Source organism: Rhipicephalus sanguineus, chromosome 9 (assembly GCF_013339695.2).
Source record: "Rhipicephalus sanguineus isolate Rsan-2018 chromosome 9, BIME_Rsan_1.4, whole genome shotgun sequence".
NCBI classification, from domain to species: Eukaryota; Metazoa; Arthropoda; class Arachnida; order Ixodida; family Ixodidae; genus Rhipicephalus; species Rhipicephalus sanguineus.
Window position 1 is genome coordinate 25,290,630 of NC_051184.2, and position 16,674 is coordinate 25,307,303.

General features: G+C 42.5%; 1 protein-coding gene and 1 long non-coding RNA gene across 6 annotated transcripts in view; both read right to left on the reverse strand.

The window, feature by feature from the left end:
* Positions 1 to 16,674, reverse strand: part of LOC119404786 (neprilysin-1) — a 104,861-nt gene that overhangs the window by 67,914 nt on the left and 20,273 nt on the right. The gene's annotated exons all lie outside the window — the stretch shown is intronic.
* LOC119404788 (uncharacterized) lies at positions 1,509 to 16,417 on the reverse strand. Its single transcript, XR_005186368.2, has 6 exons — positions 16,353 to 16,417; positions 16,058 to 16,251; positions 11,264 to 11,351; positions 8,132 to 8,291; positions 6,813 to 7,019; positions 1,509 to 3,116 (listed from the first exon to the last, which is right to left on the reverse strand). It is a non-coding gene; the product is annotated as an uncharacterized LOC119404788 (long non-coding RNA).

A 16,674-nucleotide genomic window follows, 5' to 3' on the forward strand; every position in this document is an offset into this window, starting at 1 on the left:
TGTAGCAACACGCTACACTCTAAACAGAAAAACGCCCAGATGGGAGTTTTTGGCTTGTCCTCTAGAACACTCCCATCTGTACATCTTTCTATGCCCTCAGAAAGGGCGTAAAAAAATAACTCCCATAAGAGGGCGTGTATAGAGTGTACGTTGGGCATAAATGTCACTCCCTTTGTGTCTGAATAGAATATTTCCACGAGAGACAAAGGGGGTTATGTCGTTCTCATTAGGGAGGTTTTTCGGTGTAATAATGGTGGCATATAACTCCCTTAGATGGGCATTTATAGGGCTTACGTCGGGCGTATGTTTTACTCCCTTTGTGCACCAATAAAATATTTTGCGAGGCACAATGGGGGGTTTTATCGTTCTTATTAGGGAGCACTTAAGGCGTAATGCAGTCGTTTCTAGGGGGGGAAATGGGAGTTTTTGTTATTAAGCGAGCACGTTTTTGTTTTGTTTTTTCTTAAGTTTGGGAGTGAATTCGGTGCTTTTAGGGTGCTTTAGTTTACTCCTCTGGGGAGTGCTTGCGGTAGTAAACGGGAGTAACCTTTGCTGCATAACTCCCTCTAGAGCTTCTATGCCATTTCTAAATTGCCAAAATACAGTCTCGCGAAAACTGAAGCCATGCTAGCATTCTTGCAAAACTGTATCTCGACAATTTAGACATTAATAAAAGCTTTGGGGGGAGGGGGGCTTTTCAGCAGAAGTGGCGACGCAGAACTTCCGAAAGGGTTCCTGCTTGCGCCGTTGGAGAAGACACACACCAAGCATTGACAAAAATATTTATTGTAGGTAAATGTCCAATAGCATATATAATACAAGTCTAGTGTTGAATTTCCGGCAGTGAGCACTTCTGCGGACAGAAACATACAAAATGCAGGTATTGTATAGCAGTGCCTTAAGTAAATGATAAGCCCATATAAATGCAAAAGAAGGTGGCCCTATCAGATATCACACATTCAAAACAGCTAATTGCGCAGTACTATGTGTAAAGAGAGAGAGAGAGAAGAGGGAGAAAGGAAAGACAGGGAGGTTAACCAGAAGCAGTTTCCGGTTTGCTACCCTGCACGTGGGAAGGGGAAAGGGGATGTAAAAGAATGAAAGAGAAGAAGAAGAGTTTGTGACGACAGCACGCGACAAAATACAACGACAACGAAACAAAACAAAACGAAGTCATAACCGCAGTCCAAGTACTACACAGCACCATTTTCTTCCAGCAGTCACAGTTTGACATTGAGTCCGGTTGCGTGGAGAAACCTCAACAACGCCCTCAGAGCGGCTTGCGCTGAAGACCGGGTAGGCCAGGGCCCTAGGATTTTGTTCTCCGTGAGAGGGCGGTTGTCCAGCTGGCCTAATGCGGCTCAGAGGGCCGTTCTTTCGGAGCTGAAGCGGGTGCACTCACAGAGAAGGTGCGCGACTGTTTCGCTGCACCCGCAGACTTCACACGACGGGCTCTCAGCCATTCCAATAATATACGAATAGTCATTTGAGAAGGCCACTCCAAGCCATAGACGGACCAGCAGGGTAGCGTCACGTCGTGATAAGGTGGACGGGATGCGTAATTCAAGATCAGGGTCCAAGGCATGCAGCCGTGCACTTGTAAATGTAGATGATGACTTCCACAAGTCCAACGTTATGCGACGAGCTAGCATACGAAGTAGCACTTTCACACATGACTAGAGATCTGTGCTGCCAACTAAATTTAACAGCAATTTTCACGGCTGCAATTATTCTGTTCACCATGACTTAGCACAGTGAAATAAATCATGGATACCTTAAAAATATATTGAGACAGGTCAACTGATCACATTTGTTTCATGACAAAAAGACTGACAAACTTGTAAACATGGATACCTTAAATATAACCTATAATATATGGCTACCACATATACCATACACAAACAATACAAATGCAAATAAGGTACCTGTAGTCACCATTTTATCACTCATGATGTCACAACATTCAAAAGTGACTAGGCTTTCTCACTGAATACTCAAGACCTGGGTGGCCCATCTCAAAATTGCAATGGTGGATAAAACATTTTAGAGCAAGTAGCCAACCTGCGAGGCCATGGGCACATTGTTGACATCACAAAATGAAAATTATTTTTATAAATGCTGCCAGGCATGGTTTAATAATAAAAAAAAATTTTAAGAAAGGGGAAATAGACAATCACCCATTTGTAGCCTGAAGCGACAAGGAAATCCATATGGATTTCTCAGAAAGAAAAGCTTTTTAGTTGCCGAAAAATTCGTTCTTTTCTGGGGTCCCAGACCCCGGACCAGGAAAAATTTTTCAGCAACTAAAAAGCTATGAGTTCTGTGGAATCCCGCAAGGTGGAGGAAAGGTTAAGAAAGAGAAAACAGATAACCACCCGTTTGTAGCACGAAGCCACAAGGCAATCCATATGGATTTAGCCGAAAGAAAAGCTTCCTCGTTGCCGAAAAATTCGTCCTGGTCCGGGACCCCGAACTAGGACGAATTTTTCGGCAACGAAGAAGCTTTTTTTTCCCTAAGAAAGCTGCATGAATTTTCTTGTGGCTTCATGCTACAAACAGGTGGTTGTCTATTTTCCCTTTCTTAATCTTTCCTCCACCTTGCGGGATACCACAGAACTTGTTTGCAATATTGCAATAAAAAAATGTACACATTGGTTGTACAAGTGCACGCCGTATTCCACATGCGACACATGGCCAAGGTTTAAGAAAAAAAAAAAACCTTGCACAAAAAAATGCAATATTAACATTTGTCTGTCATACTTTTTTTTTCACCTCTTCTCAAGGCACAGAAGTCCAAAATGCCAGCTTGCACAACGTACTTGAAGAAAACTACAAAACTACAATTGTGAAACTAAATTAATGTTACTCATTAAAAAAAATTCATAAGTTCCAGAGCTTTGACACTCGGCTTCATGCGTGAAAGGTGTAGGAACGCGTGCTCAAAGAATGTGAGCATTTTGTGTGCCTTTTTTTGGGTATTCCACATGGAATACCCAAAACGATGCAAACAGGCACGCCATTCCTGCAAGAAGTGATGGCACACTCAAAACGGGCTCCCCGTCAATGTGTAGAGTAAGTCCTTTCTCCACAAGGCAAGGTGTGAGCAGGGCTTGTTCCTATGATTGAAGAAAAAAAAGAATGCTGTTAAGCGTAATGTAACTTTTAGTGTCGATAATGCTGAACCAAACAAAAAAAATATTCCTTAGAACTATGCAGAAGAACAGCCTGTTCTGATAAGGTCAGCGAGGCATGAGGGGTGATCCTTTCTAGTTTTCTGCCACTTCATCTGCTTCCCCAAAGTTGAGAATAACGTAACTGAGCATCATGAAGCCACTCTTCATTTCATGGACCACACTTCTTTGGAAAAAGAGTTCAAACTCTGAAAGTAGCTGGCAAAAAAAGATAAGAAAGATCGTTCCCAAAGTATTTCCAAGTAATTGCACAGCTAATGACACTTATTGAAGCTGATATGCCAGACAGAACAAGGGTTGAGGTCTATTTGTTACAACCATAAGAACAAAAACAGTGCAGTGAGAGAAAGGAAAATGAATGTGCACAAAAAAGGACTTGCTACAGGTGAGATACACGCACAATCTACTGCAGCAGCCATCCTTTAGTTTCCTTGGGATATATGTTCAATTAACTCTGGGAATGTCATCCTGTGCCAGTGAGGGCCAAGGAAGCAGGCAAATATCTATTAAATACAAAGCATTTCTCAGCAAACCAAATGCACTTTAACTGCTTCTTTCTGCTTATCTATATATTAAGCCGCGTATGCCAGGGCGCTCTCGTGGTCATCTCCTTACCGTGGCACATACCGAAATTAGCATATGAAACCGTGAGTATATGACAGACACGATTCACAGCTCAGCTGATGTCTTGAGTGAATAAACAGCACCAAAGAACAAGGACAAACAAAAGAAGCTAAAAATGGCACAGGTTCTCATTTGGCTCTTCATTGTCGCAAAAGTGCTTGTAATCCATGTTTAGATAGGACAGAAATTTCGCATCGCCATAGGGATCAGCACATGCGAGAAATCATGGAAGCCTTTTACATTTCACTGGAAGGTCACAAGTGCATCAGCCAACCTTCGATAGCCTTATCACAGGCAGATGTGTCATATCTCAGGAATAGTTTGCCTCATGTTCATGCATAATCAGCCACTTGGATATCTTTTGTTACTTTTGTTACCTTGTGCATTCATGATGATTGTTTATAATCCTTCTCCAGTTGCTAATTTATTCCGTTCATTGCAGAATAACGCTTTTAGTTGTGAGTTAGCACCGTTGTCTGTCGTTTCTTTCATTCGTCCTTGTTCTTTCGCACTGTTTATTCGTTCAAGATGGAAGTGCACTAACTTGGCCAGTTAAATGTTCTGATGTCACAGCTGTTGTCCCGAATAATGTGATGACTGGTCAACTACAGTAAAAGCACGTTAATTCAAACTCAAAGGGGACTATAAAACCGTTCCAACTAAGCGGAGTTCGAATTAGCGTGCGGGCACTAGATTGAACAGATATCGTGCCACACCGTGTGGAGAGAACCCAGAGAAGCCACCTCTGGACTCCTTCCCGCAAATTAGGCGATATTACACATTTGTGGCAGGTAATTTCGTAAGTTAAGTTCATGCTCAAACAACCAACGGAATTTATTGATCAGTCAGTGATATGCCAGAAACAAGCAGGGACTTGCATTCACGTGAGCAGTGAGCCTTAATGCCAAAATATACGAAGCTATTTGTGCTCCAAAACGCATTCTTTACATGGCACAGTTAACACAATCAAAATTTAAGGTCTTTCTTTCTTAGTTTACTTATAGAACAATATTGAAATTGTCCAAGGGGACACGGCTGAAGGCAAACACTGCCTGACTGGGCCATGCCACCCATACAGCAGTAGCAGCAGACAGACGACATTTGCAACCATAAAATCATACATGCAAATCAATCACTACACTTGTTTTACAGATGAAAGTAATGAGTAATTTGGGTGATCATTCTGGGCCGATTTCTGTGAGGAGGAACGAAAGCCAGAGGGCTCCCAGTTTGAATTCACCGTTGTAGATACCAACGCGTTCGAATTATCGGGAGTTTTCCCCGATAGAAATACATAGGGCTGTGCCGGGACCAGGGCGTCGGTTCAAATTAGCAGTAAGTTCGAATGAACCAAGTTTGAATTAACAAGCTTTTACTGTACCTCATTAAACTCTTCCCACCAGCAACATGTGGCATATGCCTGCATACCACAGCCTGTGGTATCACAGGTGATACACTGTCTTTACTAGCGACAGTGAGAATAGGCTTTGGAAATGTTAACATGATAGTGCTAAAGAGAAAACCATGTGCCGGCATTCAAGGCTTGAGCCAGAATCAAACCCAGGCATTCTGCACAGCATTTAAGTATTCTACCAGAGACACCAGTGCTCCAAGCTCTTTTGGAAAAAGACGCTGCAGAAGCATCATGTCAGGGCAATGCTAATTATGGTTGCAGTGCCTGCGATCCACTTTTAAACAGCGTCGTAACCATTACATATGTACTCCTGCGACTCGGCAAGGTACGGTCAAGCATTGCTCAAATATGCCAGTCATCACAACGCAGTGTGGACTTCATTGCAATGAAAGTGACATCTACGTTGTAACATGAGTGACAATGTTACATAGAACCATGAGCTCACATTATTCTTGTCATTACCGATGAACCGTACTTTTCATACACTCATGTCTTCCAATGCCAATTTTAGTGTCTACCAAAGAGACATGATCACAAGAGTACCACGACATAGGGGGGTGGGTAGATAGATAGGCAGATGAAACAGTCAAAGTGCCTGTGGTTCGCGAAGAAATGCGTTGCATTTAAAATAGCGCACAGAAAGAAAACATGCTGCAAGTGGAAGCTGCATCCACCACACAAACATGTAGTACACGCCAAGCAGGTGAATAATAGGATAGGAACTGGGCTCAGGTCGCGCATGCATCAGCATTTTTATATACTTTCATTTCACTATTAATTATTGTATTTAACTATCAATCATACATAATCGTGTAACCATGATTCGCTTGGATTCACTGACTGCATTTTTACAGTTGCAAATAAACGTTCAAGCTCCTGGTCTCCTCCTTGCTTATTATATATTCAATCGTCAAAGTTGGCAGTATTAATGCCAAATGAGGATTCATCCTTGGTATTATTGACAGGAGGATAGCAATAAAGTAAACTGGAGAACCTGAACACGGTGGATATTTCAGTAAAGCACAACACGAATTTGAACAATGTGCATTTGGCTGCTACTTGCAGAAAGCTGCCTTTTCATCCAGTTTGACTGCACTTTAGCTTATTTCAAATGACAGTTTCCTAATCCCTTCTTTGGCATCATTGTTTTCGCCTTGCATGAACAGCCAATAAATATATCAGCCAGTATTTTAAGGAGTTGAAGATATCCCACATTTACAAGACAAATGAAGTTGTATGAATATTTGGACTTATCCACATTGCTGCACTGACTGAAGCACATGTCTTGGTGATTGGATGAACGCTAGGTACTCTATTTCCTAAACCATGATTCTGTTTTTTACTAATGCGTTGCAGTATCGGTCGATTGTTGTGCTCTGGTCTACATCCTTTATCACTATTGAGAAGGTTTGACCCAGTACTCATCCCGAAGTACCATTCAGTTTTCATATCAGATTTCATCACTGCAGCCAAAACAATGTTATCCTGTGATAAAAATGACACTGCAATTACTGCCTGAGATACACAGGAGCCACTAAAACAGACAAACAAAAAAGAAAGCAAAGGGTCTTGCTCGAACTTACCAATGCCTCAGTTCCAAGAAATGGAAACAGTAAAAGAGCATCCGACAGGGTGAGGCTGCGAAGCTCTTTAAGCCTGTCCAGTGCTGTTGCCCGCAACCTTGGCCTTCCTGTTGCTTCATCGTGGCAGGCTGCATTATTCTGGAGCCTTTCGTTATGAATTTGCAAGGACTCAACGGTTTCTCCATATGTAGTAAGATGGCTGCAGTCCTGAAATGCAAGAAAAATAAAATGAAATGGTGCAGTGCAACTACAAGAATGCAGACAATCACTCATCCAAAAATTCAGCAGGTCCCACACATTACGGGAATCTGTTTCATGCGAAGCAGACAGCAAGCAGCTGTCTATGCTGCATTTTTTCGGCTTTGTGTGAAGCATTACGAGGTGGACTGCCACGTTTTCGTAAATAAAGTAGTTGTGTGCAAATCGTGCTCTTACTGGGCAGGCTGACTACATTGACGTTTAATGGGCCTGAGGTAAAGTCGGCACTTATGTTAGAGCAAGGATCTCGGTTTTATTGAAACGAAGCGCACGCCACGGTGTGACTCACATTTCGCATTGCTCGACCCCGGAGCAATACCCTTACAAATGCTACGTGTGATATTCACAACATCGCACGCTACGATGTGACACTGAGAATATGATACGTAACATTCTTTAGTGTATTCTCCGCATGCAAATTCGGCACTCAGCAGCTTTGGACTTTATTGCGCGCGCAAAGCCACAAAACTCAAACAACGCAGAAGCTGTTGAATGCCAAGAGCTTTCAGCCGCAGTCCTCATGCTGGCATAAAACTTGATTGCTATATCGCGATGAACAAACAATCAGTTGCCAAACATTTTATCAGAGAAAAAAGTACCGTCACATACGTGGTGGTGTTGGTGGTGGCGGCGGTACGTTATAAGGGAGGGGTGTAGAGCACACTTCAGCCTAATTAAACACTGGAGTCTTGTGCCAATGTGAATGCAGTCACAGGATGACTAATGCGGCTTTTACACTGCTCTTATGCAAAGAAATACAGGATGTACTTATTTATCAGAAAATGAAAGTGTATTAACGTAACAGGCATTTGTTTATTTTTTTCTTGATACTTTCAATAACATGGCACTCTGTTGTATTTTTTTTCGGTCTGATGATATCCAAATTGATGAGCCTTTATTGCACAATGTAACTAATTTATTTTTCCTGCATTTGTCACTTTAGTTATTTAAGAAATCTGCTGCCACACAGCACTAAATAATAGCGCAGCACGAGTGGTACGGCAGCTGCTAGACCAAGATACCATCAGAAGATGTAAGAAATATTTTTCAAAGCAACTCACAAAAAGACGGCACAATTTGTTGTTTGCCACTTCTTCAGATGGTGCCTGCATTTGCTTTGGCAGACAGCATTTCTTTTGAATTAGCATTTCCTCCAAGCAGTTTTGTAGCTTTTTTCCTGTGTTGTTGGAACTTGTTCCTCAGGGCCATCACCCATGATTCCTGTAATGTTTTAAACACATACATTAATAACAATCATTGAAAAATTCATCAGTGTTGCAGGTGTACACACGGAACTAACTACACAAATGATATAGCTGACTGCACCATTATAGCACCAAACTTGAACAGAACTAATGAATCAGACACCATGTAGGGCCCAGTATGCACGGTTTTATGTTGCTGAAAGAAACACTGAACAAAATTTTTGCCCCCTAGATTCTCAGCCATACTGAAAGATTGGGTGCCGCATTCTGTAGCCACAACCTTCATTTCAGGCAGAAACTAATGGAAAAGAATGAATTGAATGAGTTTTTCACAAACTGCTCTGTGCAGTGGCCATGCTGTGAACTAGAGGAGGTGATGCTTAACGCCCCTGGCAATGGGAGTGCCAACTTTGCCAGCCGTTGCCTGCATCTCTCACCTGGCTCTGCTTTCACTATGGTTCCTAGAGCCCGTATGATCGGCACCGACAGCGAACAATGCTCTTGGTTGGGGTAAAGGCCCGAACGGGTGTGGCACACCTCAGTGCCTTTGTGAAAGCCGCTGAGTGCGATGCAGATGAGAGGCGGAAAAAGGGAGGTAGCAGAACAGGAAAACATGCACCCTGCATTCGCCAGGGAGGCATTTAATCTCGCAGCCGTCGATGTGCCCCTCTCACTCTGACGTGCAGCTGTCACGCACTGTTAATCCACCAAAACTACACACAACTGTTTAAAATATGTGAAATAAACTGTTTATCTGAACACTAGCGCCTTTCAAGTGGTATTTTGTCATTTTTTACCTATTTTTGTTAAGCATTGCTTTAAGAGCTACATTGGGTTCATCACATATCAACTAGCTAGCCCATCTATCGTCCTTCATTTTCCTGCACTGAGTATGACTGTACCGCTATGACGAGCATTCTGAAATTTTCATTGCAAATGTATCATAAATTTGGAATGTCCACACGATATTTTCACCAAAATGAGAGCGCACGTCACTTCTGTATCAACATAAATACAAATTTTGCTCTACATGTTGCCGTAGATCCCACCTAAAGCATCAAAACAAAAAAATGGCAGCACCTATAAAAAAAACAGGTTAAATCATAAACAGCAATTTGATCTGCAATTTGAAGGGTCCTTGTTTCAAGAATGTCTGTGGCAAACTGCTAAATGTGTGGTGGCGCTCCAGCTTATGACACTCCTGAAATGGTGAAGGCTATATCATTGTACTTGAAAAGCTGAGACAAAGAATTAGGTGGTCAACTGTCACTTAATGACGTAGCAAAACTTTATGCACGAGTGGATGCGTCATTGCTTGTAGACTGGCAGACAGATGTTGTAAAAATAGCAAAGCAGGCTGGCATAATGCAGGGCATATTCCCACCTAAAATTTATGAAAATTAAACTAAATGTTGCAGTTTGATGCGTCCAAACCGCAATATTATTATGTGGCACACCCAAATGGTGGGGAGTCCAGATTAATTTGAACCCCCTGGTGTTTTTTAACGTCTGTCTACATTGGTAGAGCATCGGGGCGCATTACACGAAGGCTACAGGTTCGGTCCCTGCCAGCGGCAAGTTGCCTTTTGTCCACTTTACTTTCTTCGCATCTACTATATTGCGTTACCACAATGCACTTAAAGCAGTACAGTTAACACCCCCTATACCTTCTTTGGCTTCATTATCTGCTGGTCTTTATCAAGGTTGAATCTGAGCAATGGCTTTTGCATTTTAACCCTTAATGAAATGTACCCACCACAGACGAGACACAAGTTCTGCATTCTCGTTCATAACAATGGTACACATTCACCACAAAACTGCCCCAGCAGGCACACCTTTTTTTTCATTATTAAAGGGTCTGTCTACCGCTCGGAAAAAATTTTCTGATTGTGGTGAAAATGAGAATATCATTCGTTGCATCGGCAGCCACGAGGATGCTTTTGCCCCATAAAAGAGGAATTATATTTTTAATTTGATGTTGAAAATCGTGAAAAAATGACCGCTAGCGTCACCCAACGGCGATGTGGTTCAATCTACTGGTATGACAAGAAATCCATGCAGGTAGACTCATTTTGCTTAAAAACAAACTTGTATAACTTGAAATTGTATTTTACGCACTTGAGGCACCCTTCGGTTGCGTCAGAGAGTAATTTTTTGCTTTTTTTTCCCCCCACGCATCCAAAAAGGCGCCTGGTGGCGCTGCTTGCGGCGCCACCTTCGATTTCGTCTGCTTCAACTCATGCGGTAGGCCATGCGGCTCTCTGCGCTGATCGTACTGTGCTGCTGTATTGTTGTTAGGATGTCTCACATGTGGTGCGCTGTGAAGGCGCGCATTTATTGATCGACTTGGCTTGGATTGCAGCAGCTGTGCTAAAATAAACGCATAGACTGCGATTACAGCAAAACAAGTGTTCTGTAATAGTATAATAAGGCTTCATTTACCGCTAGCGCACTGAAAACGCCTGTTACCATTAATTACAATAGTGTTCAGCGAAAATAAAGTAATCCTACAGAAACCACATGTGCTTTCGGTTTTAATTTTTACCGGCACTACAATCGTCATCGCGTCCACCAACCAGTGTTGTGGGCATGTTTCACGCCAATGAAAGAAGACCGAACGCAGATCGAAAAATTCTGTTTTAAAAATTTCTACTCACTTTCCAGAGAAACCGCTGCAAGGTCGGACACTTCAGATGGTACACTTTCTATTGCGGTACAAAACAGAAAAGTGATGAAGGACCGTAGACAGTCCCTTTAATGCAAACTTTGATTGCCCCTTATAACTGATCTGCACCAAAATAGCAGCTAGGGATAGACATGCTTCATTAGAAGAACCAGAGATCAACATCATGCTCAGCTCTTACATGACCAGAAAAATTTACAGCCACAATGTAAAATGGCAACTAGTAACTGCAGCTACACAGTGTGGTAAGGTTTTGTGGCATTGCAAAGATTGAAAAAAAAATCTGCGATGTCCGATGCTCTTACCAGGCTGCAACCGACCCTATCTGCAAGGTGTGGATGAGCGGTGACCAATCTCTCAGCAGCTACCCGATAGAGCTGCCTGGACGGGTACCTGTACACGCAGTGAAATAACCCCAGTGAGAACTGAATAAATGTGAACCTTTATATTCTTGTGCATAAAAAATCTCAAGATAATGTGCCTTAGAAGAAAAACAAATCTTACAAAATCTCTATAAATGAGCATTACAGATGCTAGCAAACTAAGGACAACAAAACAGTAAAAGAACAAAAACACTACAGACACATTCAGATGAACAGAATTAGCGCAGAAGCCCCTTGCTTATTGCTAAAAACAACCATTGAAGGCTTCATACAAGTCTTCTATAAAACAAGTTTGTCAGAGCAGCTAGTACGTATCTTTATTAAAGCATTATATGGCCTTTACGCAATAGAAATTATTTTCAGTGTGCATTTAAATGATCAATCTTCCAGAAGGTCGCTGGTTTGATCTCGGCCACGGCAATCGCTTTTCGGTGGAGGCGACATGGTAGAGGCCCGTGTACTGAGCGATGTCAGTGCGTGTTAAAGAACCCCAGGTGGTCGAAATTTCCGGAGCCCTCCACTACAGCGTCCCTCATAATCATATTGTGGTTTTGGAACGTAAGACCCCAGACAGGCTCGTAGCCAGGGGGCGGGGGGCTCCCGAAATTTTGATGACACATCGTGTTTTATCAAAAATAAATCATGAAAATAGCCGTTTTTCTCAAATAGTCAAGGGTTTCAGCAAGTGGGCCTCCCTCGAAAAAATTTCCTGGCTACGGGCCTGACCCCAGATATTATTATTTATGATTGATCTTCTTGTGTAAAGACTTCAATGTGTAATACATGTTGCATTATTAAGCTAGGCCACTGCCTCTTTCGCATTTAGTATAATGCCCACAGACATGGCATTATACTAAACCACTGGCAAAATGCCACTTTTCTCCGCAAAACTTCAGCAATATTAAGTTTGGGGCTTAAAGGGGAGATATTGAACAAAAATATGGAAAAATGATGAAAGTATCGTATATTCCCTCAGAAGACACAACTGTTTGGATAAACAGTCAATTTCAGGTATTCTTCCAAGTTTCCCATGGTGCATCGACATTAGCTTGGCGTCAGGCTACAGTACTAATTTTGATGACTACACGCAGCAGTCTGGCTAGTTGTGATGATGTCGGGTACCGAAATTTCCGAAATGGCCACTTGTGTGTCACTGAAACACCCGAAATTATCACTCGTGCCACACCAACGAAGCCACGGTGTGAAGTGGTTATGAAAATATCACGATATCTTGTGCTAGCACATGAGGTGAAGTGGTCATGCAAATATCATGATATCTTGTGCTAGAGCATGAGGAGAAGCTCACACCGTGTTTTGACGCACGGGTACAGTAGGAACCAAAACTAGCTTTTAAAAACATACTATAATTATTTCTTCGAGATGGGCTTCTAGGCTCTTGAGGGCTTGGCTTTTCATTTGGCACAAAGAAAACAACAACTGAAAATTACTGTATGAGTACCCCTTTAGACCATTAACCAAATCAGTAACGTGGTAGTCAGACTAGTTTTATTTTGACAAGGCTGCACGCTGCAGCCAGCAGCGCTTTTACGTATCAAAGTGCGCGAGGCTGATAGCGTTTGCTGTCTCTAGACATACTCCCACACGAACACGGTGGTTACGTTTGTTATTTAATAATTTATGCAGCAGATGGCACCAATAGTCTATAAAACTTTCTTGCTCTGCCTGCTCACACATTAAATGCATTCGTTCTCCCTGTATTTGAATATCGGCAGCTTTGCGTAGCTGCATGTGGCCGTCTTCCTCGCTGTATCGCCCTCACATCGGACGAATTTCTGCTCGGACTGCCCTCGCGGACTTTTCCCATGTGCAAACGTGTATTAGTGGCAAATAAAATGCCACAGTAGGTTTTGGGTGACACTACGCTGCAATTTCAGATTTCAAAGGACTGAAAAATCCCTCCCTCAATTTTACAAACTTCCTGATTCAATTAAATAATTCGAGCCCCTTCGTCACTTCATTAAGTCGAGTTTCAACTGTATTTTATATACATATACTCAAATACTTCACAACCAACGCTGTTAAATTTTTCCACTTTGGTGAACATGAACCTAAAGTTCCCTTGGTTTAGTGCATGCTCTCGAGTGGCTCGCTATATTCTTGGTACCCATTTATAAAATTAACTAATTACCATGGGCCAAACCTAGGTCATGCTACCATTTACTTTCATTATCTTATGAAATGCTTGCTAGTGAATGTAAGAAACTCTTTACTGTGAACCTTTTATGTTCAAATTCTCCACAACATTGTAAAATCTCAAGGCAGCAGTCTTCTAACGATCCAACCAGATTGTCTAGCTTGCTTGCACTGTGCAACTAGGGGTCAACTGCAATAAAATCTCATTTTCTTTAAATTTGTTATGAGTGAGCATTATTTGCCACTAAAGCCATCTTGGTAAGCCTGTAAAGCTGATAACCGTATATTTCTTGTTAGCTGCCTAAAACAGTTCTTAAAGGAGCACCAACACAAAAATTTTGCACCTTCTTTTTTCTGTTGCAATAAGTAGATAATAATCCACTTATCACGGCTGCAAAGCTCGTTTGCTCGAGCGCACAGCGGTTAATTATTGGGAAGGGTTTTATACCGCCCAGTCGCAGTTTCCGTTTCAGAGAGTGCGGAGCGAGATGGGACCTAGAGTGGTTTTCGTGTAAACATAAGTTGGCTACGTGAGGACAAAAAACCGCGTGCACGTGAGCACCGCCTTGACAGCTCTTTTCAACGAAGGCTTCAATGAAATATACGTGACCCCCTAAAAATGCACTGCCGAGGCAAGGACACCAGCCTTTGTACTCCCGTGCAAGCCTGCCCCCTCTTTCCATTGAAAAGGTCTGCTAGGAGACAGCGCTCGCAAGGATAACGGCAGCCAACACAAACTCGTGACGCAGGTGGCGGTTGGTTGTTTACAAGGAAACCAGAGGCACGTTTCACTTGCAGTGCCACGACACATACTTTGAAATTGATTTTAAATAGTTCTAGGCTGTATTATCCATTGATATTTTGTAGGTGATGCATGTGTGTCCACACAAATCTATACCACAAGTTATCTCGCCTTCAAAATTCTGGGTCAGTACTCCTTTAAGTAGGCAATCCATGCACATGGTGGTTGTCATTATGACATAGATCCCAACATGCTGGTTGTGATGTGCTTCAGCACCTTCATATCTCAGAAGTCACGCTTAAAAGGAATCCGGCAATTTTTCGATATTTACCAGTTTCAATAAAACTTTCAAATATGTTCTCTTCGGTACTTTGATGATATGTGGCAAATTGTACAACCGTGAGTAATTTAGTTTTCAAGAAAACAAATTTTAAAACATGGTAGCCAATTCCGGAATCACACTTGTAAACGCGGGCTACCCTGTGTATGCCAACGTAACGTGCCTACTCTTTCCCAGCCCCGCCTCGTCCAGCACATGCAGTGTGTGCTTTCTTCTACGTGGCGACGACGCGAGCACAGTTGTTCGGTTTTGTCAGCTGCACAGCATGTTAGTCGTTGCTGACATCGGGTCTTACAGTAAGCACGCACAATATTGAGCAACGAGGAGATCGATGCGGGGGATGTCAGCTACATCATGCGCCGGCGGGTCGAAATCAAAAGGCGATGCTTCCGCGCTCAGATAGTAGCTGTGATCATCGTTGAACTTGTCACTGGTAAGTTCAGACAGGCTGGCACAGCTTGATTCCACATCGGATGACATTGCCAGCTTGCTTTTCATGCGATAGGAGAAGCACGTGTGCTATGTTTACATCCTGGCTAGTCGTGGCAGCGTGCAGCGCATTTCGTGACGTCATCGCATACCCACCACGGAGCAGCTCCCTGTTTCAGTTTTGACTCATCTTTTATTGTCTATTTAAAATTATTGAGGAGTCTCTCAGCAAAATGAACCACCCTAGCTGATACAGGACTTCTATTACTATTTGAAAACGGCACCATCTCAATATGGTCGAAAATGCACTGGAGTTCCCCTTTGAGGCTCCACTCCAAGCTGATTTATTAAATTTCGTTTGGCCCTCTTGCTCGCGGGCCACTTCTCCGCCTCTGAACACTTCTCTCTACATTCCTACCTCCATGTAGCCTCGCCTATTCCTGTACCCTAATAGTTATTAAACTCAGTTAACCCCAGATAACAGAAGCCCGGTGTTTCATCGGCCACTGAAATAAGTCGTAACAAAACACTAACATCAAAAGTCTGAAGTCTCAACTCGTTACATTGCCTCAATTTTTGCTGGACAACTACAATGGTGGGGTCACTGAAGAGCATATACAAGCTGCAATACCCAAACAATCGATGTGACATTTCCATGCACTTGTTGCTGTGTGCAGAGCATGCATCACAGTTTTGTAAGGTCCCATGCGCGCTCGAGCTTACAATCAAGCACACTTCTGAATGTTCTTCCACAGACTTGATACAGCCTCAAAGCTGCTTAACTGCCAGATCAGCGACAAGAACATTTCATAACTTCAAAGTTATGCTCAAACGATGCTCAAGACTTTTTTTTGGCTCTCAATTGACAACAGTAGGGTTGCAACCAACAAGTGCACAGCTGTTACAAACTAGGAGAAACAAAGACAACCACTAAAACTTATATAATACAATTTTAGTTCCCTACAGCTCATTCATGATGAGCAGTTGAGCCATTGAATAGTTAAACTACCAAATTATAGCTAAAGAAAAGAAGCATACATGGAGTGCTTACCATGCGATCTTGATGTATGCGGCAAAGAGCTTGTCCACTATGGCACGGCGCACAGCTCCATTTATTTGTATTTTTCTCCTCAGCACCTCGTCGTAGTGCCCAAAGAAGAGAGCACAAAATCTAAAAAATCCCGTTCCTTTTCCAGTGGCACCGACTGGATGGACTGCACGTTTTGTGCGTTTTCTGTCACGGCACTGCAAAATAACATACAGAGTGCTTTAATATTAGCAAATACTGATTCTCTAAATGTCTGTCAGTTTTATTTTTTTCTTTTTACTTTCACTACTAACAATACCTCTGCTCAGCCATTTCCACAGCTCCTCCTGCACTCTGCACAAAAGTCAACGTAGGGCTGGGACCCTGCAAAAGGGAAACTTATGTTGTAACTCCTAAAAAAGCAAACATGAGGTAACGCGAAGTAGGTTAATAGGCATCTGGGAAGACAAAAAGAGAGCTAAGATGTGAATGCCTACTGCAGCAAAGGAGCTGTTGATTGCTTTAACATTGTGAGTCCATGTACACACATGAAGCCAGACAATTCTACCGAATGCCAAAAGCCACTGTGTTAGTGTCTGGTTTTCCTTAAATTTATGGCATTTGCTTTTTGGCATTGGATA